Source organism: Rhinoderma darwinii, assembly GCF_050947455.1.
Source record: "Rhinoderma darwinii isolate aRhiDar2 chromosome 5 unlocalized genomic scaffold, aRhiDar2.hap1 SUPER_5_unloc_39, whole genome shotgun sequence".
Lineage (NCBI taxonomy): Eukaryota > Metazoa > Chordata > Amphibia > Anura > Rhinodermatidae > Rhinoderma > Rhinoderma darwinii.
The window spans coordinates 357,578-382,863 of record NW_027461797.1 but is presented as its reverse complement, the minus strand read 5'-3'; the positions used below and the strand labels follow the sequence as shown (position 1 = coordinate 382,863).

At 47.9% G+C, this 25,286-nt stretch overlaps 17 non-coding genes across 17 annotated transcripts; all 17 read left to right on the top strand.

Moving 5' to 3' along the window:
* Window positions 1-320: 320 nt before the first annotated feature.
* Window positions 321-511, top strand: LOC142692369 (U2 spliceosomal RNA). Its single transcript, XR_012860819.1, has one exon. It is a non-coding gene; the product is annotated as a U2 spliceosomal RNA (small nuclear RNA).
* A 1,289-nt stretch (window positions 512-1,800) lies between these two features.
* On the top strand, window positions 1,801-1,991 carry LOC142692368 (U2 spliceosomal RNA). Its single transcript, XR_012860818.1, has one exon. It is a non-coding gene; the product is annotated as a U2 spliceosomal RNA (small nuclear RNA).
* Window positions 1,992-3,283: 1,292 nt separating this feature from the next.
* Window positions 3,284-3,474, top strand: LOC142692366 (U2 spliceosomal RNA). The gene has a single exon (XR_012860817.1). It is a non-coding gene; the product is annotated as a U2 spliceosomal RNA (small nuclear RNA).
* Window positions 3,475-4,771: 1,297 nt separating this feature from the next.
* On the top strand, window positions 4,772-4,962 carry LOC142692365 (U2 spliceosomal RNA). Its single transcript, XR_012860816.1, has one exon. It is a non-coding gene; the product is annotated as a U2 spliceosomal RNA (small nuclear RNA).
* A 1,296-nt stretch (window positions 4,963-6,258) lies between these two features.
* LOC142692363 (U2 spliceosomal RNA) lies at window positions 6,259-6,449 on the top strand. Its single transcript, XR_012860814.1, has one exon. It is a non-coding gene; the product is annotated as a U2 spliceosomal RNA (small nuclear RNA).
* A 1,272-nt stretch (window positions 6,450-7,721) lies between these two features.
* On the top strand, window positions 7,722-7,912 carry LOC142692362 (U2 spliceosomal RNA). The gene has a single exon (XR_012860813.1). It is a non-coding gene; the product is annotated as a U2 spliceosomal RNA (small nuclear RNA).
* Window positions 7,913-9,204: 1,292 nt separating this feature from the next.
* Window positions 9,205-9,395, top strand: LOC142692361 (U2 spliceosomal RNA). Its single transcript, XR_012860812.1, has one exon. It is a non-coding gene; the product is annotated as a U2 spliceosomal RNA (small nuclear RNA).
* A 1,276-nt stretch (window positions 9,396-10,671) lies between these two features.
* LOC142692360 (U2 spliceosomal RNA) lies at window positions 10,672-10,862 on the top strand. Its single transcript, XR_012860811.1, has one exon. It is a non-coding gene; the product is annotated as a U2 spliceosomal RNA (small nuclear RNA).
* Window positions 10,863-12,138: 1,276 nt separating this feature from the next.
* LOC142692359 (U2 spliceosomal RNA) lies at window positions 12,139-12,329 on the top strand. The gene has a single exon (XR_012860810.1). It is a non-coding gene; the product is annotated as a U2 spliceosomal RNA (small nuclear RNA).
* A 1,296-nt stretch (window positions 12,330-13,625) lies between these two features.
* Window positions 13,626-13,816, top strand: LOC142692358 (U2 spliceosomal RNA). The gene has a single exon (XR_012860809.1). It is a non-coding gene; the product is annotated as a U2 spliceosomal RNA (small nuclear RNA).
* Window positions 13,817-15,120: 1,304 nt separating this feature from the next.
* On the top strand, window positions 15,121-15,311 carry LOC142692357 (U2 spliceosomal RNA). The gene has a single exon (XR_012860808.1). It is a non-coding gene; the product is annotated as a U2 spliceosomal RNA (small nuclear RNA).
* Window positions 15,312-16,611: 1,300 nt separating this feature from the next.
* LOC142692355 (U2 spliceosomal RNA) lies at window positions 16,612-16,802 on the top strand. Its single transcript, XR_012860807.1, has one exon. It is a non-coding gene; the product is annotated as a U2 spliceosomal RNA (small nuclear RNA).
* Window positions 16,803-18,082: 1,280 nt separating this feature from the next.
* Window positions 18,083-18,273, top strand: LOC142692111 (U2 spliceosomal RNA). Its single transcript, XR_012860599.1, has one exon. It is a non-coding gene; the product is annotated as a U2 spliceosomal RNA (small nuclear RNA).
* Window positions 18,274-19,549: 1,276 nt separating this feature from the next.
* On the top strand, window positions 19,550-19,740 carry LOC142692354 (U2 spliceosomal RNA). Its single transcript, XR_012860806.1, has one exon. It is a non-coding gene; the product is annotated as a U2 spliceosomal RNA (small nuclear RNA).
* A 1,276-nt stretch (window positions 19,741-21,016) lies between these two features.
* On the top strand, window positions 21,017-21,207 carry LOC142692353 (U2 spliceosomal RNA). The gene has a single exon (XR_012860805.1). It is a non-coding gene; the product is annotated as a U2 spliceosomal RNA (small nuclear RNA).
* A 1,284-nt stretch (window positions 21,208-22,491) lies between these two features.
* Window positions 22,492-22,682, top strand: LOC142692351 (U2 spliceosomal RNA). Its single transcript, XR_012860803.1, has one exon. It is a non-coding gene; the product is annotated as a U2 spliceosomal RNA (small nuclear RNA).
* A 1,300-nt stretch (window positions 22,683-23,982) lies between these two features.
* On the top strand, window positions 23,983-24,173 carry LOC142692639 (U2 spliceosomal RNA). The gene has a single exon (XR_012861065.1). It is a non-coding gene; the product is annotated as a U2 spliceosomal RNA (small nuclear RNA).
* The last annotated feature ends 1,113 nt before the right edge of the window (window positions 24,174-25,286 follow it).

Sequence of the window (25,286 nt, the reverse complement as noted above, 5' to 3'; positions counted from 1 at the left end):
TCCGACATTGTTATAAGCGCGGGCAACGGGGAGCTTGTCTCTCCCTGTGTTACTCCTCCCGCTGCTTCCGGCTCAATGCCGCAAACAGCGGGAAGCTCAGCAACGGCCCCCTGACTCCTCCTTGTCCCTCCTCCACCTCCTCCTAACTCTCCCTCCAACTCTCCCTTACCTATTAACCCTTTCCCTACCAGTGAGGTCATGGAGGCTTCCCCTTAAGCCCTGCAGGCTGCGTCCAGCCTCTTCTAGAAGTAGGCTGAATCGCTGCAAGGGCTGAACAGCAGTATCGGGCAGGCTCGGGCAACGCGCGGCCCGTTCGGGTTATCGCTTCTCGGCCTTTTGGCTAAGATCAAGTGTAGTATCTGTTCTTATCAGTTTAATATCTGATACGTCCCCTATCTGGGGACCATATATTAAATGGATTTTTAGAACAGGGAGATGGAAATAGAGCTTGCTCTGTCCACTCCACGCATTGACCTGGTATTGCAGTATTTCCAGGACCGGTGCACCCTTTCCTTATGTGTTGACTAAAAGCAGATTCCAAAAGTGTTTTTTGTCTTTGCTATTGTTTCTGTCTTTCTGAAGGGATCTCCCCTTTTAATCCCATTATTTCAACACCTGTTGGACAATGCATGAGTGATAATGAGCTCATTGATTAAATGCAATTAATGAATAGATTGCCACCTCTTGTTGTGTGTCGTCTGTGTTTCTGTGTTTCCGGCATTTCACATTGGAACACCTCATTCACCTTCCTTGTCTTCTCTCCGCCCTCCCTTTTAGGTAAGTTAAAGAGCTGCACCTGAGCCAGCCACTGATTGATTGATTGATTGATTGATTGATTGATTGATTGATTGATTGATTGATGCAGCACAACAGTCAAATAGTGGAGTGGAGTAGGGGAACAGCAAACAGCCAATAAAGCAGCCCGCCCGCTCGCCTGCCCGCCACAATGGACCTACCTGTGTACACTAGATGGATGTGATGGAATGTACTGTCGTCCCTACATTTCAAGAAGAAGTAAGAATTGCAGTTGCAACAAAGCCTTGCTTGCCTACAAAGAGAGCAGCAATTTGGATTTGTTACTATGTTACCTAGAAGAATAACAAACTGTGCAAGGATGGAGGTTGTAGGAGCAAGGAGAAGTTGTCTGTAAAGTTGGTGGATGCCTATTTTCCATTTTGCAGTCCCTTGTCTCCCTCTTGTGGCCTCCTGGAGGCAACTAGCTGTGCAAAAAAAAAGACAGCCTGGCGGCCGGCTGTTGCAGTGTTGCCCTCTCAGGCAACACTGAGCGACTGACTGAGCCTCACCGTCTTATATAAAGTTCAGACGGAACTTTGCACGTGTCATAGTGGAGCCCTCAGGATTCCAGAGCCAGCTTTCTGACATCATAATGGGGCCTCAGAGATAAAAGCCTGGGCCCAGGCAGTGTTGGTCAGTGCTGCTCAGCAGGCAGCACTGGACTGGACTGGATTACAGCTGATACAAGGTGTGAAGGAACAAGGGGTGGCTGTGGGCATGCACTTGCTGCCGCTGCCAGTGTTTATCTGCATGGCAGCAGGGCATTTGGGCGTTGCCAGGAAGGCGTTTTTATGTAGATTCCTCCTCTTTCAGCACTGCATTGTGGTGCAAGCAAAAGAAGCAAATCCTGTCTGGCTTCCTCTCCGGCCTTTATTCACCTCCCGTGTAGCTGTGAGTGTGTGAGCCTGCAGGGCCCCATGGAATTGCCTAGAAGTAGGCTGAATCGCTGCAAGGGCTGAACAGCAGTATCGGGCAGGCTCGGGCAACGCGCGGCCCGTTCGGGTTATCGCTTCTCGGCCTTTTGGCTAAGATCAAGTGTAGTATCTGTTCTTATCAGTTTAATATCTGATACGTCCCCTATCTGGGGACCATATATTAAATGGATTTTTAGAACAGGGAGATGGAAATAGAGCTTGCTCTGTCCACTCCACGCATTGACCTGGTATTGCAGTATTTCCAGGACCGGTGCACCCTTTCCTTATGTGTTGACTAAAAGCAGATTCCAAAAGTGTTTTTTGTCTTTGCTATTGTTTCTGTCTTTCTGAAGGGATCTCCCCTTTTAATCCCATTATTTCAACACCTGTTGGACAATGCATGAGTGATAATGAGCTCATTGATTAAATGCAATTAATGAATAGATTGCCACCTCTTGTTGTGTGTCGTCTGTGTTTCTGTGTTTCCGGCATTTCACATTGGAACACCTCATTCACCTTCCTTGTCTTCTCTCCGCCCTCCCTTTTAGGTAAGTTAAAGAGCTGCACCTGAGCCAGCCACTGATTGATTGATTGATTGATTGATTGATTGATTGATTGATTGATTGATTGATTGATGCAGCACAACAGTCAAATAGTGGAGTGGAGTAGGGGAACAGCAAACAGCCAATAAAGCAGCCCGCCCGCTCGCCTGCCCGCCACAATGGACCTACCTGTGTACACTAGATGGATGTGATGGAATGTACTGTCGTCCCTACATTTCAAGAAGAAGTAAGAATTGCAGTTGCAACAAAGCCTTGCTTGCCTACAAAGAGAGCAGCAATTTGGATTTGTTACTATGTTACCTAGAAGAATAACAAACTGTGCAAGGATGGAGGTTGTAGGAGCAAGGAGAAGTTGTCTGTAAAGTTGGTGGATGCCTATTTTCCATTTTGCAGTCCCTTGTCTCCCTCTTGTGGCCTCCTGGAGGCAACAAGCTGTACAAAAAAAAGACAGCCTGGCGGCCGGCTGTTGCAGTGTTGCCCTCTCAGGCAACACTGAGTGACTGACTGAGCCTCACCGTCTTATATAAAGTTCAGACGGAACTTTGCACGTCTCATAGTGGAGCCCTCAGGATTCCAGAGCCAGCTTTCTGACATCATAATGGGGCCTCAGAGATAAAAGCCTGGGCCCAGGCAGTATTGGTCAGTGCTGCTCAGCAGGCAGCACTGGACTGGACTGGATTACAGCTGATACAAGGTGTGAAGGAACAAGGGGTGGCTGTGGGCATGCACTTGCTGCCGCTGCCAGTGTTTATCTGCATGGCAGCAGGGCATTTGGGCGTTGCCAGGAAGGCGTTTTTATGTAGATTCCTCCTCTTTCAGCACTGCATTGTGGTGCAAGCAAAAGAAGCAAATCCTGTCTGGCTTCCTCTCCGGCCTTTATTCACCTCCCGTGTAGCTGTGAGTGTGTGAGCCTGCAGGGCCCCATGGAATTGCCTAGAAGTAGGCTGAATCGCTGCAAGGGCTGAACAGCAGTATCGGGCAGGCTCGGGCAACGCGCGGCCCGTTCGGGTTATCGCTTCTCGGCCTTTTGGCTAAGATCAAGTGTAGTATCTGTTCTTATCAGTTTAATATCTGATACGTCCCCTATCTGGGGACCATATATTAAATGGATTTTTAGAACAGGGAGATGGAAATAGAGCTTGCTCTGTCCACTCCACGCATTGACCTGGTATTGCAGTATTTCCAGGACCGGTGCACCCTTTCCTTATGTGTTGACTAAAAGCAGATTCCAAAAGTGTTTTTTGTCTTTGCTATTGTTTCTGTCTTTCTGAAGGGATCTCCCCTTTTAATCCCATTATTTCAACACCTGTTGGACAATGCATGAGTGATAATGAGCTCATTGATTAAATGCAATTAATGAATAGATTGCCACCTCTTGTTGTGTGTCGTCTGTGTTTCTGTGTTTCCGGCATTTCACATTGGAACACCTCATTCACCTTCCTTGTCTTCTCTCCGCCCTCCCTTTTAGGTAAGTTAAAGAGCTGCACCTGAGCCAGCCACTGATTGATTGATTGATTGATTGATTGATTGATTGATTGATTGATTGATTGATTGATTGATGCAGCACAACAGTCAAATAGTGGAGTGGAGTAGGGGAACAGCAAACAGCCAATAAAGCAGCCCGCCCGCTCGCCTGCCCGCCACAATGGACCTACCTGTGTACACTAGATGGATGTGATGGAATGTACTGTCGTCCCTACATTTCAAGAAGAAGTAAGAATTGCAGTTGCAACAAAGCCTTGCTTGCCTACAAAGAGAGCAGCAATTTGGATTTGTTACTATGTTACCTAGAAGAATAACAAACTGTGCAAGGATGGAGGTTGTAGGAGCAAGGAGAAGTTGTCTGTAAAGTTGGTGGATGCCTATTTTCCATTTTGCAGTCCCTTGTCTCCCTCTTGTGGCCTCCTGGAGGCAACTAGCTGTGCAAAAAAAAAGACAGCCTGGCGGCCGGCTGTTGCAGTGTTGCCCTCTCAGGCAACACTGAGTGACTGACTGAGCCTCACCGTCTTATATAAAGTTCAGACGGAACTTTGCACGTGTCATAGTGGAGCCCTCAGGATTCCAGAGCCAGCTTTCTGACATCATAATGGGGCCTCAGAGATAAAAGCCTGGGCCCAGGCAGTGTTGGTCAGTGCTGCTCAGCAGGCAGCACTGGACTGGACTGGATTACAGCTGATACAAGGTGTGAAGGAACAAGGGGTGGCTGTGGGCATGCACTTGCTGCCGCTGCCAGTGTTTATCTGCATGGCAGCAGGGCATTTGGGCGTTGCCAGGAAGGCGTTTTTATGTAGATTCCTCCTCTTTCAGCACTGCATTGTGGTGCAAGCAAAAGAAGCAAATCCTGTCTGGCTTCCTCTCCGGCCTTTATTCACCTCCCGTGTAGCTGTGAGTGTGTGAGCCTGCAGGGCCCCATGGAATTGCCTAGAAGTAGGCTGAATCGCTGCAAGGGCTGAACAGCAGTATCGGGCAGGCTCGGGCAACGCGCGGCCCGTTCGGGTTATCGCTTCTCGGCCTTTTGGCTAAGATCAAGTGTAGTATCTGTTCTTATCAGTTTAATATCTGATACGTCCCCTATCTGGGGACCATATATTAAATGGATTTTTAGAACAGGGAGATGGAAATAGAGCTTGCTCTGTCCACTCCACGCATTGACCTGGTATTGCAGTATTTCCAGGACCGGTGCACCCTTTCCTTATGTGTTGACTAAAAGCAGATTCCAAAAGTGTTTTTTGTCTTTGCTATTGTTTCTGTCTTTCTGAAGGGATCTCCCCTTTTAATCCCATTATTTCAACACCTGTTGGACAATGCATGAGTGATAATGAGCTCATTGATTAAATGCAATTAATGAATAGATTGCCACCTCTTGTTGTGTGTCGTCTGTGTTTCTGTGTTTCCGGCATTTCACATTGGAACACCTCATTCACCTTCCTTGTCTTCTCTCCGCCCTCCCTTTTAGGTAAGTTAAAGAGCTGCACCTGAGCCAGCCACTGATTGATTGATTGATTGATTGATTGATTGATTGATTGATTGATTGATTGATTGATTGATGCAGCACAACAGTCAAATAGTGGAGTGGAGTAGGGGAACAGCAAACAGCCAATAAAGCAGCCCGCCCGCTCGCCTGCCCGCCACAATGGACCTACCTGTGTACACTAGATGGATGTGATGGAATGTACTGTCGTCCCTACATTTCAAGAAGAAGTAAGAATTGCAGTTGCAACAAAGCCTTGCTTGCCTACAAAGAGAGCAGCAATTTGGATTTGTTACTATGTTACCTAGAAGAATAACAAACTGTGCAAGGATGGAGGTTGTAGGAGCAAGGAGAAGTTGTCTGTAAAGTTGGTGGATGCCTATTTTCCATTTTGCAGTCCCTTGTCTCCCTCTTGTGGCCTCCTGGAGGCAACAAGCTGTACAAAAAAAAGACAGCCTGGCGGCCGGCTGTTGCAGTGTTGCCCTCTCAGGCAACACTGAGTGACTGACTGAGCCTCACCGTCTTATATAAAGTTCAGACGGAACTTTGCACGTCTCATAGTGGAGCCCTCAGGATTCCAGAGCCAGCTTTCTGACATCATAATGGGGCCTCAGAGATAAAAGCCTGGGCCCAGGCAGTATTGGTCAGTGCTGCTCAGCAGGCAGCACTGGACTGGACTGGATTACAGCTGATACAAGGTGTGAAGGAACAAGGGGTGGCTGTGGGCATGCACTTGCTGCCGCTGCCAGTGTTTATCTGCATGGCAGCAGGGCATTTGGGCGTTGCCAGGAAGGCGTTTTTATGTAGATTCCTCCTCTTTCAGCACTGCATTGTGGTGCAAGCAAAAGAAGCAAATCCTGTCTGGCTTCCTCTCCGGCCTTTATTCACCTCCCGTGTAGCTGTGAGTGTGTGAGCCTGCAGGGCCCCATGGAATTGCCTAGAAGTAGGCTGAATCGCTGCAAGGGCTGAACAGCAGTATCGGGCAGGCTCGGGCAACGCGCGGCCCGTTCGGGTTATCGCTTCTCGGCCTTTTGGCTAAGATCAAGTGTAGTATCTGTTCTTATCAGTTTAATATCTGATACGTCCCCTATCTGGGGACCATATATTAAATGGATTTTTAGAACAGGGAGATGGAAATAGAGCTTGCTCTGTCCACTCCACGCATTGACCTGGTATTGCAGTATTTCCAGGACCGGTGCACCCTTTCCTTATGTGTTGACTAAAAGCAGATTCCAAAAGTGTTTTTTGTCTTTGCTATTGTTTCTGTCTTTCTGAAGGGATCTCCCCTTTTAATCCCATTATTTCAACACCTGTTGGACAATGCATGAGTGATAATGAGCTCATTGATTAAATGCAATTAATGAATAGATTGCCACCTCTTGTTGTGTGTCGTCTGTGTTTCTGTGTTTCCGGCATTTCACATTGGAACACCTCATTCACCTTCCTTGTCTTCTCTCCGCCCTCCCTTTTAGGTAAGTTAAAGAGCTGCACCTGAGCCAGCCACTGATTGATTGATTGATTGATTGATTGATTGATTGATGCAGCACAACAGTCAAATAGTGGAGTGGAGTAGGGGAACAGCAAACAGCCAATAAAGCAGCCCGCCCGCTCGCCTGCCCGCCACAATCGACCTACCTGTGTACACTAGATGGATGTGATGGAATGTACTGTCGTCCCTACATTTCAAGAAGAAGTAAGAATTGCAGTTGCAACAAAGCCTTGCTTGCCTACAAAGAGAGCAGCAATTTGGATTTGTTACTATGTTACCTAGAAGAATAACAAACTGTGCAAGGATGGAGGTTGTAGGAGCAAGGAGAAGTTGTCTGTAAAGTTGGTGGATGCCTATTTTCCATTTTGCAGTCCCTTGTCTCCCTCTTGTGGCCTCCTGGAGGCAACTAGCTGTGCAAAAAAAAGACAGCCTGGCGGCCGGCTGTTGCAGTGTTGCCCTCTCAGGCAACACTGAGTGACTGACTGAGCCTCACCGTCTTATATAAAGTTCAGACGGAACTTTGCACGTGTCATAGTGGAGCCCTCAGGATTCCAGAGCCAGCTTTCTGACATCATAATGGGGCCTCAGAGATAAAAGCCTGGGCCCAGGCAGTGTTGGTCAGTGCTGCTCAGCAGGCAGCACTGGACTGGACTGGATTACAGCTGATACAAGGTGTGAAGGAACAAGGGGTGGCTGTGGGCATGCACTTGCTGCCGCTGCCAGTGTTTATCTGCATGGCAGCAGGGCATTTGGGCGTTGCCAGGAAGGCGTTTTTATGTAGATTCCTCCTCTTTCAGCACTGCATTGTGGTGCAAGCAAAAGAAGCAAATCCTGTCTGGCTTCCTCTCCGGCCTTTATTCACCTCCCGTGTAGCTGTGAGTGTGTGAGCCTGCAGGGCCCCATGGAATTGCCTAGAAGTAGGCTGAATCGCTGCAAGGGCTGAACAGCAGTATCGGGCAGGCTCGGGCAACGCGCGGCCCGTTCGGGTTATCGCTTCTCGGCCTTTTGGCTAAGATCAAGTGTAGTATCTGTTCTTATCAGTTTAATATCTGATACGTCCCCTATCTGGGGACCATATATTAAATGGATTTTTAGAACAGGGAGATGGAAATAGAGCTTGCTCTGTCCACTCCACGCATTGACCTGGTATTGCAGTATTTCCAGGACCGGTGCACCCTTTCCTTATGTGTTGACTAAAAGCAGATTCCAAAAGTGTTTTTTGTCTTTGCTATTGTTTCTGTCTTTCTGAAGGGATCTCCCCTTTTAATCCCATTATTTCAACACCTGTTGGACAATGCATGAGTGATAATGAGCTCATTGATTAAATGCAATTAATGAATAGATTGCCACCTCTTGTTGTGTGTCGTCTGTGTTTCTGTGTTTCCGGCATTTCACATTGGAACACCTCATTCACCTTCCTTGTCTTCTCTCCGCCCTCCCTTTTAGGTAAGTTAAAGAGCTGCACCTGAGCCAGCCACTGATTGATTGATTGATTGATTGATTGATTGATTGATTGATTGATTGATTGATTGATGCAGCACAACAGTCAAATAGTGGAGTGGAGTAGGGGAACAGCAAACAGCCAATAAAGCAGCCCGCCCGCTCGCCTGCCCGCCACAATGGACCTACCTGTGTACACTAGATGGATGTGATGGAATGTACTGTCGTCCCTACATTTCAAGAAGAAGTAAGAATTGCAGTTGCAACAAAGCCTTGCTTGCCTACAAAGAGAGCAGCAATTTGGATTTGTTACTATGTTACCTAGAAGAATAACAAACTGTGCAAGGATGGAGGTTGTAGGAGCAAGGAGAAGTTGTCTGTAAAGTTGGTGGATGCCTATTTTCCATTTTGCAGTCCCTTGTCTCCCTCTTGTGGCCTCCTGGAGGCAACAAGCTGTACAAAAAAAAGACAGCCTGGCGGCCGGCTGTTGCAGTGTTGCCCTCTCAGGCAACACTGAGTGACTGACTGAGCCTCACCGTCTTATATAAAGTTCAGACGGAACTTTGCACGTCTCATAGTGGAGCCCTCAGGATTCCAGAGCCAGCTTTCTGACATCATAATGGGGCCTCAGAGATAAAAGCCTGGGCCCAGGCAGTATTGGTCAGTGCTGCTCAGCAGGCAGCACTGGACTGGACTGGATTACAGCTGATACAAGGTGTGAAGGAACAAGGGGTGGCTGTGGGCATGCACTTGCTGCCGCTGCCAGTGTTTATCTGCATGGCAGCAGGGCATTTGGGCGTTGCCAGGAAGGCGTTTTTATGTAGATTCCTCCTCTTTCAGCACTGCATTGTGGTGCAAGCAAAAGAAGCAAATCCTGTCTGGCTTCCTCTCCGGCCTTTATTCACCTCCCGTGTAGCTGTGAGTGTGTGAGCCTGCAGGGCCCCATGGAATTGCCTAGAAGTAGGCTGAATCGCTGCAAGGGCTGAACAGCAGTATCGGGCAGGCTCGGGCAACGCGCGGCCCGTTCGGGTTATCGCTTCTCGGCCTTTTGGCTAAGATCAAGTGTAGTATCTGTTCTTATCAGTTTAATATCTGATACGTCCCCTATCTGGGGACCATATATTAAATGGATTTTTAGAACAGGGAGATGGAAATAGAGCTTGCTCTGTCCACTCCACGCATTGACCTGGTATTGCAGTATTTCCAGGACCGGTGCACCCTTTCCTTATGTGTTGACTAAAAGCAGATTCCAAAAGTGTTTTTTGTCTTTGCTATTGTTTCTGTCTTTCTGAAGGGATCTCCCCTTTTAATCCCATTATTTCAACACCTGTTGGACAATGCATGAGTGATAATGAGCTCATTGATTAAATGCAATTAATGAATAGATTGCCACCTCTTGTTGTGTGTCGTCTGTGTTTCTGTGTTTCCGGCATTTCACATTGGAACACCTCATTCACCTTCCTTGTCTTCTCTCCGCCCTCCCTTTTAGGTAAGTTAAAGAGCTGCACCTGAGCCAGCCACTGATTGATTGATTGATTGATTGATTGATTGATTGATTGATGCAGCACAACAGTCAAATAGTGGAGTGGAGTAGGGGAACAGCAAACAGCCAATAAAGCAGCCCGCCCGCTCGCCTGCCCGCCACAATCGACCTACCTGTGTACACTAGATGGATGTGATGGAATGTACTGTCGTCCCTACATTTCAAGAAGAAGTAAGAATTGCAGTTGCAACAAAGCCTTGCTTGCCTACAAAGAGAGCAGCAATTTGGATTTGTTACTATGTTACCTAGAAGAATAACAAACTGTGCAAGGATGGAGGTTGTAGGAGCAAGGAGAAGTTGTCTGTAAAGTTGGTGGATGCCTATTTTCCATTTTGCAGTCCCTTGTCTCCCTCTTGTGGCCTCCTGGAGGCAACTAGCTGTGCAAAAAAAAGACAGCCTGGCGGCCGGCTGTTGCAGTGTTGCCCTCTCAGGCAACACTGAGTGACTGACTGAGCCTCACCGTCTTATATAAAGTTCAGACGGAACTTTGCACGTGTCATAGTGGAGCCCTCAGGATTCCAGAGCCAGCTTTCTGACATCATAATGGGGCCTCAGAGATAAAAGCCTGGGCCCAGGCAGTGTTGGTCAGTGCTGCTCAGCAGGCAGCACTGGACTGGACTGGATTACAGCTGATACAAGGTGTGAAGGAACAAGGGGTGGCTGTGGGCATGCACTTGCTGCCGCTGCCAGTGTTTATCTGCATGGCAGCAGGGCATTTGGGCGTTGCCAGGAAGGCGTTTTTATGTAGATTCCTCCTCTTTCAGCACTGCATTGTGGTGCAAGCAAAAGAAGCAAATCCTGTCTGGCTTCCTCTCCGGCCTTTATTCACCTCCCGTGTAGCTGTGAGTGTGTGAGCCTGCAGGGCCCCATGGAATTGCCTAGAAGTAGGCTGAATCGCTGCAAGGGCTGAACAGCAGTATCGGGCAGGCTCGGGCAACGCGCGGCCCGTTCGGGTTATCGCTTCTCGGCCTTTTGGCTAAGATCAAGTGTAGTATCTGTTCTTATCAGTTTAATATCTGATACGTCCCCTATCTGGGGACCATATATTAAATGGATTTTTAGAACAGGGAGATGGAAATAGAGCTTGCTCTGTCCACTCCACGCATTGACCTGGTATTGCAGTATTTCCAGGACCGGTGCACCCTTTCCTTATGTGTTGACTAAAAGCAGATTCCAAAAGTGTTTTTTGTCTTTGCTATTGTTTCTGTCTTTCTGAAGGGATCTCCCCTTTTAATCCCATTATTTCAACACCTGTTGGACAATGCATGAGTGATAATGAGCTCATTGATTAAATGCAATTAATGAATAGATTGCCACCTCTTGTTGTGTGTCGTCTGTGTTTCTGTGTTTCCGGCATTTCACATTGGAACACCTCATTCACCTTCCTTGTCTTCTCTCCGCCCTCCCTTTTAGGTAAGTTAAAGAGCTGCACCTGAGCCAGCCACTGATTGATTGATTGATTGATTGATTGATTGATTGATTGATGCAGCACAACAGTCAAATAGTGGAGTGGAGTAGGGGAACAGCAAACAGCCAATAAAGCAGCCCGCCCGCTCGCCTGCCCGCCACAATGGACCTACCTGTGTACACTAGATGGATGTGATGGAATGTACTGTCGTCCCTACATTTCAAGAAGAAGTAAGAATTGCAGTTGCAACAAAGCCTTGCTTGCCTACAAAGAGAGCAGCAATTTGGATTTGTTACTATGTTACCTAGAAGAATAACAAACTGTGCAAGGATGGAGGTTGTAGGAGCAAGGAGAAGTTGTCTGTAAAGTTGGTGGATGCCTATTTTCCATTTTGCAGTCCCTTGTCTCCCTCTTGTGGCCTCCTGGAGGCAACTAGCTGTGCAAAAAAAAGACAGCCTGGCGGCCGGCTGTTGCAGTGTTGCCCTCTCAGGCAACACTGAGTGACTGACTGAGCCTCACCGTCTTATATAAAGTTCAGACGGAACTTTGCACGTGTCATAGTGGAGCCCTCAGGATTCCAGAGCCAGCTTTCTGACATCATAATGGGGCCTCAGAGATAAAAGCCTGGGCCCAGGCAGTGTTGGTCAGTGCTGCTCAGCAGGCAGCACTGGACTGGACTGGATTACAGCTGATACAAGGTGTGAAGGAACAAGGGGTGGCTGTGGGCATGCACTTGCTGCCGCTGCCAGTGTTTATCTGCATGGCAGCAGGGCATTTGGGCGTTGCCAGGAAGGCGTTTTTATGTAGATTCCTCCTCTTTCAGCACTGCATTGTGGTGCAAGCAAAAGAAGCAAATCCTGTCTGGCTTCCTCTCCGGCCTTTATTCACCTCCCGTGTAGCTGTGAGTGTGTGAGCCTGCAGGGCCCCATGGAATTGCCTAGAAGTAGGCTGAATCGCTGCAAGGGCTGAACAGCAATATCGGGCAGGCTCGGGCAACGCGCGGCCCGTTCGGGTTATCGCTTCTCGGCCTTTTGGCTAAGATCAAGTGTAGTATCTGTTCTTATCAGTTTAATATCTGATACGTCCCCTATCTGGGGACCATATATTAAATGGATTTTTAGAACAGGGAGATGGAAATAGAGCTTGCTCTGTCCACTCCACGCATTGACCTGGTATTGCAGTATTTCCAGGACCGGTGCACCCTTTCCTTATGTGTTGACTAAAAGCAGATTCCAAAAGTGTTTTTTGTCTTTGCTATTGTTTCTGTCTTTCTGAAGGGATCTCCCCTTTTAATCCCATTATTTCAACACCTGTTGGACAATGCATGAGTGATAATGAGCTCATTGATTAAATGCAATTAATGAATAGATTGCCACCTCTTGTTGTGTGTCGTCTGTGTTTCTGTGTTTCCGGCATTTCACATTGGAACACCTCATTCACCTTCCTTGTCTTCTCTCCGCCCTCCCTTTTAGGTAAGTTAAAGAGCTGCACCTGAGCCAGCCACTGATTGATTGATTGATTGATTGATTGATTGATTGATTGATTGATTGATTGATTGATTGATGCAGCACAACAGTCAAATAGTGGAGTGGAGTAGGGGAACAGCAAACAGCCAATAAAGCAGCCCGCCCGCTCGCCTGCCCGCCACAATGGACCTACCTGTGTACACTAGATGGATGTGATGGAATGTACTGTCGTCCCTACATTTCAAGAAGAAGTAAGAATTGCAGTTGCAACAAAGCCTTGCTTGCCTACAAAGAGAGCAGCAATTTGGATTTGTTACTATGTTACCTAGAAGAATAACAAACTGTGCAAGGATGGAGGTTGTAGGAGCAAGGAGAAGTTGTCTGTAAAGTTGGTGGATGCCTATTTTCCATTTTGCAGTCCCTTGTCTCCCTCTTGTGGCCTCCTGGAGGCAACTAGCTGTGCAAAAAAAAGACAGCCTGGCGGCCGGCTGTTGCAGTGTTGCCCTCTCAGGCAACACTGAGTGACTGACTGAGCCTCACCGTCTTATATAAAGTTCAGACGGAACTTTGCACGTGTCATAGTGGAGCCCTCAGGATTCCAGAGCCAGCTTTCTGACATCATAATGGGGCCTCAGAGATAAAAGCCTGGGCCCAGGCAGTGTTGGTCAGTGCTGCTCAGCAGGCAGCACTGGACTGGACTGGATTACAGCTGATACAAGGTGTGAAGGAACAAGGGGTGGCTGTGGGCATGCACTTGCTGCCGCTGCCAGTGTTTATCTGCATGGCAGCAGGGCATTTGGGCGTTGCCAGGAAGGCGTTTTTATGTAGATTCCTCCTCTTTCAGCACTGCATTGTGGTGCAAGCAAAAGAAGCAAATCCTGTCTGGCTTCCTCTCCGGCCTTTATTCACCTCCCGTGTAGCTGTGAGTGTGTGAGCCTGCAGGGCCCCATGGAATTGCCTAGAAGTAGGCTGAATCGCTGCAAGGGCTGAACAGCAGTATCGGGCAGGCTCGGGCAACGCGCGGCCCGTTCGGGTTATCGCTTCTCGGCCTTTTGGCTAAGATCAAGTGTAGTATCTGTTCTTATCAGTTTAATATCTGATACGTCCCCTATCTGGGGACCATATATTAAATGGATTTTTAGAACAGGGAGATGGAAATAGAGCTTGCTCTGTCCACTCCACGCATTGACCTGGTATTGCAGTATTTCCAGGACCGGTGCACCCTTTCCTTATGTGTTGACTAAAAGCAGATTCCAAAAGTGTTTTTTGTCTTTGCTATTGTTTCTGTCTTTCTGAAGGGATCTCCCCTTTTAATCCCATTATTTCAACACCTGTTGGACAATGCATGAGTGATAATGAGCTCATTGATTAAATGCAATTAATGAATAGATTGCCACCTCTTGTTGTGTGTCGTCTGTGTTTCTGTGTTTCCGGCATTTCACATTGGAACACCTCATTCACCTTCCTTGTCTTCTCTCCGCCCTCCCTTTTAGGTAAGTTAAAGAGCTGCACCTGAGCCAGCCACTGATTGATTGATTGATTGATTGATTGATTGATTGATTGATTGATTGATTGATTGATTGATTGATTGATGCAGCACAACAGTCAAATAGTGGAGTGGAGTAGGGGAACAGCAAACAGCCAATAAAGCAGCCCGCCCGCTCGCCTGCCCGCCACAATGGACCTACCTGTGTACACTAGATGGATGTGATGGAATGTACTGTCGTCCCTACATTTCAAGAAGAAGTAAGAATTGCAGTTGCAACAAAGCCTTGCTTGCCTACAAAGAGAGCAGCAATTTGGATTTGTTACTATGTTACCTAGAAGAATAACAAACTGTGCAAGGATGGAGGTTGTAGGAGCAAGGAGAAGTTGTCTGTAAAGTTGGTGGATGCCTATTTTCCATTTTGCAGTCCCTTGTCTCCCTCTTGTGGCCTCCTGGAGGCAACTAGCTGTGCAAAAAAAAGACAGCCTGGCGGCCGGCTGTTGCAGTGTTGCCCTCTCAGGCAACACTGAGTGACTGACTGAGCCTCACCGTCTTATATAAAGTTCAGACGGAACTTTGCACGTGTCATAGTGGAGCCCTCAGGATTCCAGAGCCAGCTTTCTGACATCATAATGGGGCCTCAGAGATAAAAGCCTGGGCCCAGGCAGTGTTGGTCAGTGCTGCTCAGCAGGCAGCACTGGACTGGACTGGATTACAGCTGATACAAGGTGTGAAGGAACAAGGGGTGGCTGTGGGCATGCACTTGCTGCCGCTGCCAGTGTTTATCTGCATGGCAGCAGGGCATTTGGGCGTTGCCAGGAAGGCGTTTTTATGTAGATTCCTCCTCTTTCAGCACTGCATTGTGGTGCAAGCAAAAGAAGCAAATCCTGTCTGGCTTCCTCTCCGGCCTTTATTCACCTCCCGTGTAGCTGTGAGTGTGTGAGCCTGCAGGGCCCCATGGAATTGCCTAGAAGTAGGCTGAATCGCTGCAAGGGCTGAACAGCAGTATCGGGCAGGCTCGGGCAACGCGCGGCCCGTTCGGGTTATCGCTTCTCGGCCTTTTGGCTAAGATCAAGTGTAGTATCTGTTCTTATCAGTTTAATATCTGATACGTCCCCTATCTGGGGACCATATATTAAATGGATTTTTAGAACAGGGAGATGGAAATAGAGCTTGCTCTGTCCACTCCACGCATTGACCTGGTATTGCAGTATTTCCAGGACCGGTGCACCCTTTCCTTATGTGTTGACTAAAAGCAGATTCCAAAAGTGTTTTTTGTCTTTGCTATTGTTTCTGTCTTTCTGAAGGGATCTCCCCTTTTAATCCCATTATTTCAACACCTGTTGGACAATGCATGAGTGATAATGAGCTCATTGATTAAATGCAATTAATGAATAGATTGCCACCTCTTGTTGTGTGTCGTCTGTGTTTCTGTGTTTCCGGCATTTCACATTGGAACACCTCATTCACCTTCCTTGTCTTCTCTCCGCCCTCCCTTTTAGGTAAGTTAAAGAGCTGCACCTGAGCCAGCCACTGATTGATTGATTGATTGATTGATTGATTGATTGATTGATTGATTGATTGATTGATTGATTGATGCAGCACAACAGTCAAATAGTGGAGTGGAGTAGGGGAACAGCAAACAGCCAATAAAGCAGCCCGCCCGCTCGCCTGCCCGCCACAATGGACCTACCTGTGTACACTAGATGGATGTGATGGAATGTACTGTCGTCCCTACATTTCAAGAAGAAGTAAGAATTGCAGTTGCAACAAAGCCTTGCTTGCCTACAAAGAGAGCAGCAATTTGGATTTGTTACTATGTTACCTAGAAGAATAACAAACTGTGCAAGGATGGAGGTTGTAGGAGCAAGGAGAAGTTGTCTGTAAAGTTGGTGGATGCCTATTTTCCATTTTGCAGTCCCTTGTCTCCCTCTTGTGGCCTCCTGGAGGCAACTAGCTGTGCAAAAAAAAGACAGCCTGGCGGCCGGCTGTTGCAGTGTTGCCCTCTCAGGCAACACTGAGTGACTGACCGAGCCTCACCGTCTTATATAAAGTTCAGACGGAACTTTGCACGTGTCATAGTGGAGCCCTCAGGATTCCAGAGCCAGCTTTCTGACATCATAATGGGGCCTCAGAGATAAAAGCCTGGGCCCAGGCAGTGTTGGTCAGTGCTGCTCAGCAGGCAGCACTGGACTGGACTGGATTACAGCTGATACAAGGTGTGAAGGAACAAGGGGTGGCTGTGGGCATGCACTTGCTGCCGCTGCCAGTGTTTATCTGCATGGCAGCAGGGCATTTGGGCGTTGCCAGGAAGGCGTTTTTATGTCGATTCCTCCTCTTTCAGCACTGCATTGTGGTGCAAGCAAAAGAAGCAAATCCTGTCTGGCTTCCTCTCCGGCCTTTATTCACCTCCCGTGTAGCTGTGAGTGTGTGAGCCTGCAGGGCCCCATGGAATTGCCTAGAAGTAGGCTGAATCGCTGCAAGGGCTGAACAGCAGTATCGGGCAGGCTCGGGCAACGCGCGGCCCGTTCGGGTTATCGCTTCTCGGCCTTTTGGCTAAGATCAAGTGTAGTATCTGTTCTTATCAGTTTAATATCTGATACGTCCCCTATCTGGGGACCATATATTAAATGGATTTTTAGAACAGGGAGATGGAAATAGAGCTTGCTCTGTCCACTCCACGCATTGACCTGGTATTGCAGTATTTCCAGGACCGGTGCACCCTTTCCTTATGTGTTGACTAAAAGCAGATTCCAAAAGTGTTTTTTGTCTTTGCTATTGTTTCTGTCTTTCTGAAGGGATCTCCCCTTTTAATCCCATTATTTCAACACCTGTTGGACAATGCATGAGTGATAATGAGCTCATTGATTAAATGCAATTAATGAATAGATTGCCACCTCTTGTTGTGTGTCGTCTGTGTTTCTGTGTTTCCGGCATTTCACATTGGAACACCTCATTCACCTTCCTTGTCTTCTCTCCGCCCTCCCTTTTAGGTAAGTTAAAGAGCTGCACCTGAGCCAGCCACTGATTGATTGATTGATTGATTGATTGATTGATTGATTGATTGATGCAGCACAACAGTCAAATAGTGGAGTGGAGTAGGGGAACAGCAAACAGCCAATAAAGCAGCCCGCCCGCTCGCCTGCCCGCCACAATGGACCTACCTGTGTACACTAGATGGATGTGATGGAATGTACTGTCGTCCCTACATTTCAAGAAGAAGTAAGAATTGCAGTTGCAACAAAGCCTTGCTTGCCTACAAAGAGAGCAGCAATTTGGATTTGTTACTATGTTACCTAGAAGAATAACAAACTGTGCAAGGATGGAGGTTGTAGGAGCAAGGAGAAGTTGTCTGTAAAGTTGGTGGATGCCTATTTTCCATTTTGCAGTCCCTTGTCTCCCTCTTGTGGCCTCCTGGAGGCAACTAGCTGTGCAAAAAAAAGACAGCCTGGCGGCCGGCTGTTGCAGTGTTGCCCTCTCAGGCAACACTGAGTGACTGACTGAGCCTCACCGTCTTATATAAAGTTCAGACGGAACTTTGCACGTGTCATAGTGGAGCCCTCAGGATTCCAGAGCCAGCTTTCTGACATCATAATGGGGCCTCAGAGATAAAAGCCTGGGCCCAGGCAGTGTTGGTCAGTGCTGCTCAGCAGGCAGCACTGGACTGGACTGGATTACAGCTGATACAAGGTGTGAAGGAACAAGGGGTGGCTGTGGGCATGCACTTGCTGCCGCTGCCAGTGTTTATCTGCATGGCAGCAGGGCATTTGGGCGTTGCCAGGAAGGCGTTTTTATGTAGATTCCTCCTCTTTCAGCACTGCATTGTGGTGCAAGCAAAAGAAGCAAATCCTGTCTGGCTTCCTCTCCGGCCTTTATTCACCTCCCGTGTAGCTGTGAGTGTGTGAGCCTGCAGGGCCCCATGGAATTGCCTAGAAGTAGGCTGAATCGCTGCAAGGGCTGAACAGCAGTATCGGGCAGGCTCGGGCAACGCGCGGCCCGTTCGGGTTATCGCTTCTCGGCCTTTTGGCTAAGATCAAGTGTAGTATCTGTTCTTATCAGTTTAATATCTGATACATCCCCTATCTGGGGACCATATATTAAATGGATTTTTAGAACAGGGAGATGGAAATAGAGCTTGCTCTGTCCACTCCACGCATTGACCTGGTATTGCAGTATTTCCAGGACCGGTGCACCCTTTCCTTATGTGTTGACTAAAAGCAGATTCCAAAAGTGTTTTTTGTCTTTGCTATTGTTTCTGTCTTTCTGAAGGGATCTCCCCTTTTAATCCCATTATTTCAACACCTGTTGGACAATGCATGAGTGATAATGAGCTCATTGATTAAATGCAATTAATGAATAGATTGCCACCTCTTGTTGTGTGTCGTCTGTGTTTCTGTGTTTCCGGCATTTCACATTGGAACACCCCATTCACCTTCCTTGTCTTCTCTCCGCCCTCCCTTTTAGGTAAGTTAAAGAGCTGCACCTGAGCCAGCCACCGATTGATTGATTGATTGATTGATTGATTGATTGATTGATGCAGCACAACAGTCAAATAGTGGAGTGGAGTAGGGGAACAGCAAACAGCCAATAAAGCAGCCCGCCCGCTCGCCTGCCCGCCACAATGGACCTACCTGTGTACACTAGATGGATGTGATGGAATGTACTGTCGTCCCTACATTTCAAGAAGAAGTAAGAATTGCAGTTGCAACAAAGCCTTGCTTGCCTACAAAGAGAGCAGCAATTTGGATTTGTTACTATGTTACCTAGAAGAATAACAAACTGTGCAAGGATGGAGGTTGTAGGAGCAAGGAGAAGTTGTCTGTAAAGTTGGTGGATGCCTATTTTCCATTTTGCAGTCCCTTGTCTCCCTCTTGTGGCCTCCTGGAGGCAACTAGCTGTGCAAAAAAAAGACAGCCTGGCGGCCGGCTGTTGCAGTGTTGCCCTCTCAGGCAACACTGAGTGACTGACTGAGCCTCACCGTCTTATATAAAGTTCAGACGGAACTTTGCACGTGTCATAGTGGAGCCCTCAGGATTCCAGAGCCAGCTTTCTGACATCATAATGGGGCCTCAGAGATAAAAGCCTGGGCCCAGGCAGTGTTGGTCAGTGCTGCTCAGCAGGCAGCACTGGACTGGACTGGATTACAGCTGATACAAGGTGTGAAGGAACAAGGGGTGGCTGTGGGCATGCACTTGCTGCCGCTGCCAGTGTTTATCTGCATGGCAGCAGGGCATTTGGGCGTTGCCAGGAAGGCGTTTTTATGTAGATTCCTCCTCTTTCAGCACTGCATTGTGGTGCAAGCAAAAGAAGCAAATCCTGTCTGGCTTCCTCTCCGGCCTTTATTCACCTCCCGTGTAGCTGTGAGTGTGTGAGCCTGCAGGGCCCCATGGAATTGCCTAGAAGTAGGCTGAATCGCTGCAAGGGCTGAACAGCAGTATCGGGCAGGCTCGGGCAACGCGCGGCCCGTTCGGGTTATCGCTTCTCGGCCTTTTGGCTAAGATCAAGTGTAGTATCTGTTCTTATCAGTTTAATATCTGATACGTCCCCTATCTGGGGACCATATATTAAATGGATTTTTAGAACAGGGAGATGGAAATAGAGCTTGCTCTGTCCACTCCACGCATTGACCTGGTATTGCAGTATTTCCAGGACCGGTGCACCCTTTCCTTATGTGTTGACTAAAAGCAGATTCCAAAAGTGTTTTTTGTCTTTGCTATTGTTTCTGTCTTTCTGAAGGGATCTCCCCTTTTAATCCCATTATTTCAACACCTGTTGGACAATGCATGAGTGATAATGAGCTCATTGATTAAATGCAATTAATGAATAGATTGCCACCTCTTGTTGTGTGTCGTCTGTGTTTCTGTGTTTCCGGCATTTCACATTGGAACACCTCATTCACCTTCCTTGTCTTCTCTCCGCCCTCCCTTTTAGGTAAGTTAAAGAGCTGCACCTGAGCCAGCCACTGATTGATTGATTGATTGATTGATTGATTGATTGATTGATGCAGCACAACAGTCAAATAGTGGAGTGGAGTAGGGGAACAGCAAACAGCCAATAAAGCAGCCCGCCCGCTCGCCTGCCCGCCACAATGGACCTACCTGTGTACACTAGATGGATGTGATGGAATGTACTGTCGTCCCTACATTTCAAGAAGAAGTAAGAATTGCAGTTGCAACAAAGCCTTGCTTGCCTACAAAGAGAGCAGCAATTTGGATTTGTTACTATGTTACCTAGAAGAATAACAAACTGTGCAAGGATGGAGGTTGTAGGAGCAAGGAGAAGTTGTCTGTAAAGTTGGTGGATGCCTATTTTCCATTTTGCAGTCCCTTGTCTCCCTCTTGTGGCCTCCTGGAGGCAACTAGCTGTGCAAAAAAAAGACAGCCTGGCGGCCGGCTGTTGCAGTGTTGCCCTCTCAGGCAACACTGAGTGACTGACTGAGCCTCACCGTCTTATATAAAGTTCAGACGGAACTTTGCACGTGTCATAGTGGAGCCCTCAGGATTCCAGAGCCAGCTTTCTGACATCATAATGGGGCCTCAGAGATAAAAGCCTGGGCCCAGGCAGTGTTGGTCAGTGCTGCTCAGCAGGCAGCACTGGACTGGACTGGATTACAGCTGATACAAGGTGTGAAGGAACAAGGGGTGGCTGTGGGCATGCACTTGCTGCCGCTGCCAGTGTTTATCTGCATGGCAGCAGGGCATTTGGGCGTTGCCAGGAAGGCGTTTTTATGTAGATTCCTCCTCTTTCAGCACTGCATTGTGGTGCAAGCAAAAGAAGCAAATCCTGTCTGGCTTCCTCTCCGGCCTTTATTCACCTCCCGTGTAGCTGTGAGTGTGTGAGCCTGCAGGGCCCCATGGAATTGCCTAGAAGTAGGCTGAATCGCTGCAAGGGCTGAACAGCAGTATCGGGCAGGCTCGGGCAACGCGCGGCCCATTCGGGTTATCGCTTCTCGGCCTTTTGGCTAAGATCAAGTGTAGTATCTGTTCTTATCAGTTTAATATCTGATACGTCCCCTATCTGGGGACCATATATTAAATGGATTTTTAGAACAGGGAGATGGAAATAGAGCTTGCTCTGTCCACTCCACGCATTGACCTGGTATTGCAGTATTTCCAGGACCGGTGCACCCTTTCCTTATGTGTTGACTAAAAGCAGATTCCAAAAGTGTTTTTTGTCTTTGCTATTGTTTCTGTCTTTCTGAAGGGATCTCCCCTTTTAATCCCATTATTTCAACACCTGTTGGACAATGCATGAGTGATAATGAGCTCATTGATTAAATGCAATTAATGAATAGATTGCCACCTCTTGTTGTGTGTCGTCTGTGTTTCTGTGTTTCCGGCATTTCACATTGGAACACCTCATTCACCTTCCTTGTCTTCTCTCCGCCCTCCCTTTTAGGTAAGTTAAAGAGCTGCACCTGAGCCAGCCACTGATTGATTGATTGATTGATTGATTGATTGATTGATTGATTGATTGATGCAGCACAACAGTCAAATAGTGGAGTGGAGTAGGGGAACAGCAAACAGCCAATAAAGCAGCCCGCCCGCTCGCCTGCCCGCCACAATGGACCTACCTGTGTACACTAGATGGATGTGATGGAATGTACTGTCGTCCCTACATTTCAAGAAGAAGTAAGAATTGCAGTTGCAACAAAGCCTTGCTTGCCTACAAAGAGAGCAGCAATTTGGATTTGTTACTATGTTACCTAGAAGAATAACAAACTGTGCAAGGATGGAGGTTGTAGGAGCAAGGAGAAGTTGTCTGTAAAGTTGGTGGATGCCTATTTTCCATTTTGCAGTCCCTTGTCTCCCTCTTGTGGCCTCCTGGAGGCAACTAGCTGTGCAAAAAAAAGACAGCCTGGCGGCCGGCTGTTGCAGTGTTGCCCTCTCAGGCAACACTGAGTGACTGACTGAGCCTCACCGTCTTATATAAAGTTCAGACGGAACTTTGCACGTGTCATAGTGGAGCCCTCAGGATTCCAGAGCCAGCTTTCTGACATCATAATGGGGCCTCAGAGATAAAAGCCTGGGCCCAGGCAGTGTTGGTCAGTGCTGCTCAGCAGGCAGCACTGGACTGGACTGGATTACAGCTGATACAAGGTGTGAAGGAACAAGGGGTGGCTGTGGGCATGCACTTGCTGCCGCTGCCAGTGTTTATCTGCATGGCAGCAGGGCATTTGGGCGTTGCCAGGAAGGCGTTTTTATGTAGATTCCTCCTCTTTCAGCACTGCATTGTGGTGCAAGCAAAAGAAGCAAATCCTGTCTGGCTTCCTCTCCGGCCTTTATTCACCTCCCGTGTAGCTGTGAGTGTGTGAGCCTGCAGGGCCCCATGGAATTGCCTAGAAGTAGGCTGAATCGCTGCAAGGGCTGAACAGCAGTATCGGGCAGGCTCGGGCAACGCGCGGCCCGTTCGGGTTATCGCTTCTCGGCCTTTTGGCTAAGATCAAGTGTAGTATCTGTTCTTATCAGTTTAATATCTGATACGTCCCCTATCTGGGGACCATATATTAAATGGATTTTTAGAACAGGGAGATGGAAATAGAGCTTGCTCTGTCCACTCCACGCATTGACCTGGTATTGCAGTATTTCCAGGACCGGTGCACCCTTTCCTTATGTGTTGACTAAAAGCAGATTCCAAAAGTGTTTTTTGTCTTTGCTATTGTTTCTGTCTTTCTGAAGGGATCTCCCCTTTTAATCCCATTATTTCAACACCTGTTGGACAATGCATGAGTGATAATGAGCTCATTGATTAAATGCAATTAATGAATAGATTGCCACCTCTTGTTGTGTGTCGTCTGTGTTTCTGTGTTTCCGGCATTTCACATTGGAACACCTCATTCACCTTCCTTGTCTTCTCTCCGCCCTCCCTTTTAGGTAAGTTAAAGAGCTGCACCTGAGCCAGCCACTGATTGATTGATTGATTGATTGATTGATTGATTGATTGATTGATTGATTGATTGATTGATTGATGCAGCACAACAGTCAAATAGTGGAGTGGAGTAGGGGAACAGCAAACAGCCAATAAAGCAGCCCGCCCGCTCGCCTGCCCGCCACAATGGACCTACCTGTGTACACTAGATGGATGTGATGGAATGTACTGTCGTCCCTACATTTCAAGAAGAAGTAAGAATTGCAGTTGCAACAAAGCCTTGCTTGCCTACAAAGAGAGCAGCAATTTGGATTTGTTACTATGTTACCTAGAAGAATAACAAACTGTGCAAGGATGGAGGTTGTAGGAGCAAGGAGAAGTTGTCTGTAAAGTTGGTGGATGCCTATTTTCCATTTTGCAGTCCCTTGTCTCCCTCTTGTGGCCTCCTGGAGGCAACTAGCTGTGCAAAAAAAAGACAGCCTGGCGGCCGGCTGTTGCAGTGTTGCCCTCTCAGGCAACACTGAGTGACTGACTGAGCCTCACCGTCTTATATAAAGTTCAGACGGAACTTTGCACGTGTCATAGTGGAGCCCTCAGGATTCCAGAGCCAGCTTTCTGACATCATAATGGGGCCTCAGAGATAAAAGCCTGGGCCCAGGCAGTGTTGGTCAGTGCTGCTCAGCAGGCAGCACTGGACTGGACTGGATTACAGCTGATACAAGGTGTGAAGGAACAAGGGGTGGCTGTGGGCATGCACTTGCTGCCGCTGCCAGTGTTTATCTGCATGGCAGCAGGGCATTTGGGCGTTGCCAGGAAGGCGTTTTTATGTAGATTCCTCCTCTTTCAGCACTGCATTGTGGTGCAAGCAAAAGAAGCAAATCCTGTCTGGCTTCCTCTCCGGCCTTTATTCACCTCCCGTGTAGCTGTGAGTGTGTGAGCCTGCAGGGCCCCATGGAATTGCCTAGAAGTAGGCTGAATCGCTGCAAGGGCTGAACAGCAGTATCGGGCAGGCTCGGGCAACGCGCGGCCCGTTCGGGTTATCGCTTCTCGGCCTTTTGGCTAAGATCAAGTGTAGTATCTGTTCTTATCAGTTTAATATCTGATACGTCCCCTATCTGGGGACCATATATTAAATGGATTTTTAGAACAGGGAGATGGAAATAGAGCTTGCTCTGTCCACTCCACGCATTGACCTGGTATTGCAGTATTTCCAGGAACGGTGCACCCTTTCCTTATGTGTTGACTAAAAGCAGATTCCAAAAGTGTTTTTTGTCTTTGCTATTGTTTCTGTCTTTCTGAAGGGATCTCCCCTTTTAATCCCATTATTTCAACACCTGTTGGACAATGCATGAGTGATAATGAGCTCATTGATTAAATGCAATTAATGAATAGATTGCCACCTCTTGTTGTGTGTCGTCTGTGTTTCTGTGTTTCCGGCATTTCACATTGGAACACCTCATTCACCTTCCTTGTCTTCTCTCCGCCCTCCCTTTTAGGTAAGTTAAAGAGCTGCACCTGAGCCAGCCACTGATTGATTGATTGATTGATTGATTGATTGATTGATTGATTGATTGATTGATTGATGCAGCACAACAGTCAAATAGTGGAGTGGAGTAGGGGAACAGCAAACAGCCAATAAAGCAGCCCGCCCGCTCGCCTGCCCGCCACAATGGACCTACCTGTGTACACTAGATGGATGTGATGGAATGTACTGTCGTCCCTACATTTCAAGAAGAAGTAAGAATTGCAGTTGCAACAAAGCCTTGCTTGCCTACAAAGAGAGCAGCAATTTGGATTTGTTACTATGTTACCTAGAAGAATAACAAACTGTGCAAGGATGGAGGTTGTAGGAGCAAGGAGAAGTTGTCTGTAAAGTTGGTGGATGCCTATTTTCCATTTTGCAGTCCCTTGTCTCCCTCTTGTGGCCTCCTGGAGGCAACTAGCTGTGCAAAAAAAAGACAGCCTGGCGGCCGGCTGTTGCAGTGTTGCCCTCTCAGGCAACACTGAGTGACTGACTGAGCCTCACCGTCTTATATAAAGTTCAGACGGAACTTTGCACGTGTCATAGTGGAGCCCTCAGGATTCCAGAGCCAGCTTTCTGACATCATAATGGGGCCTCAGAGATAAAAGCCTGGGCCCAGGCAGTGTTGGTCAGTGCTGCTCAGCAGGCAGCACTGGACTGGACTGGATTACAGCTGATACAAGGTGTGAAGGAACAAGGGGTGGCTGTGGGCATGCACTTGCTGCCGCTGCCAGTGTTTATCTGCATGGCAGCAGGGCATTTGGGCGTTGCCAGGAAGGCGTTTTTATGTAGATTCCTCCTCTTTCAGCACTGCATTGTGG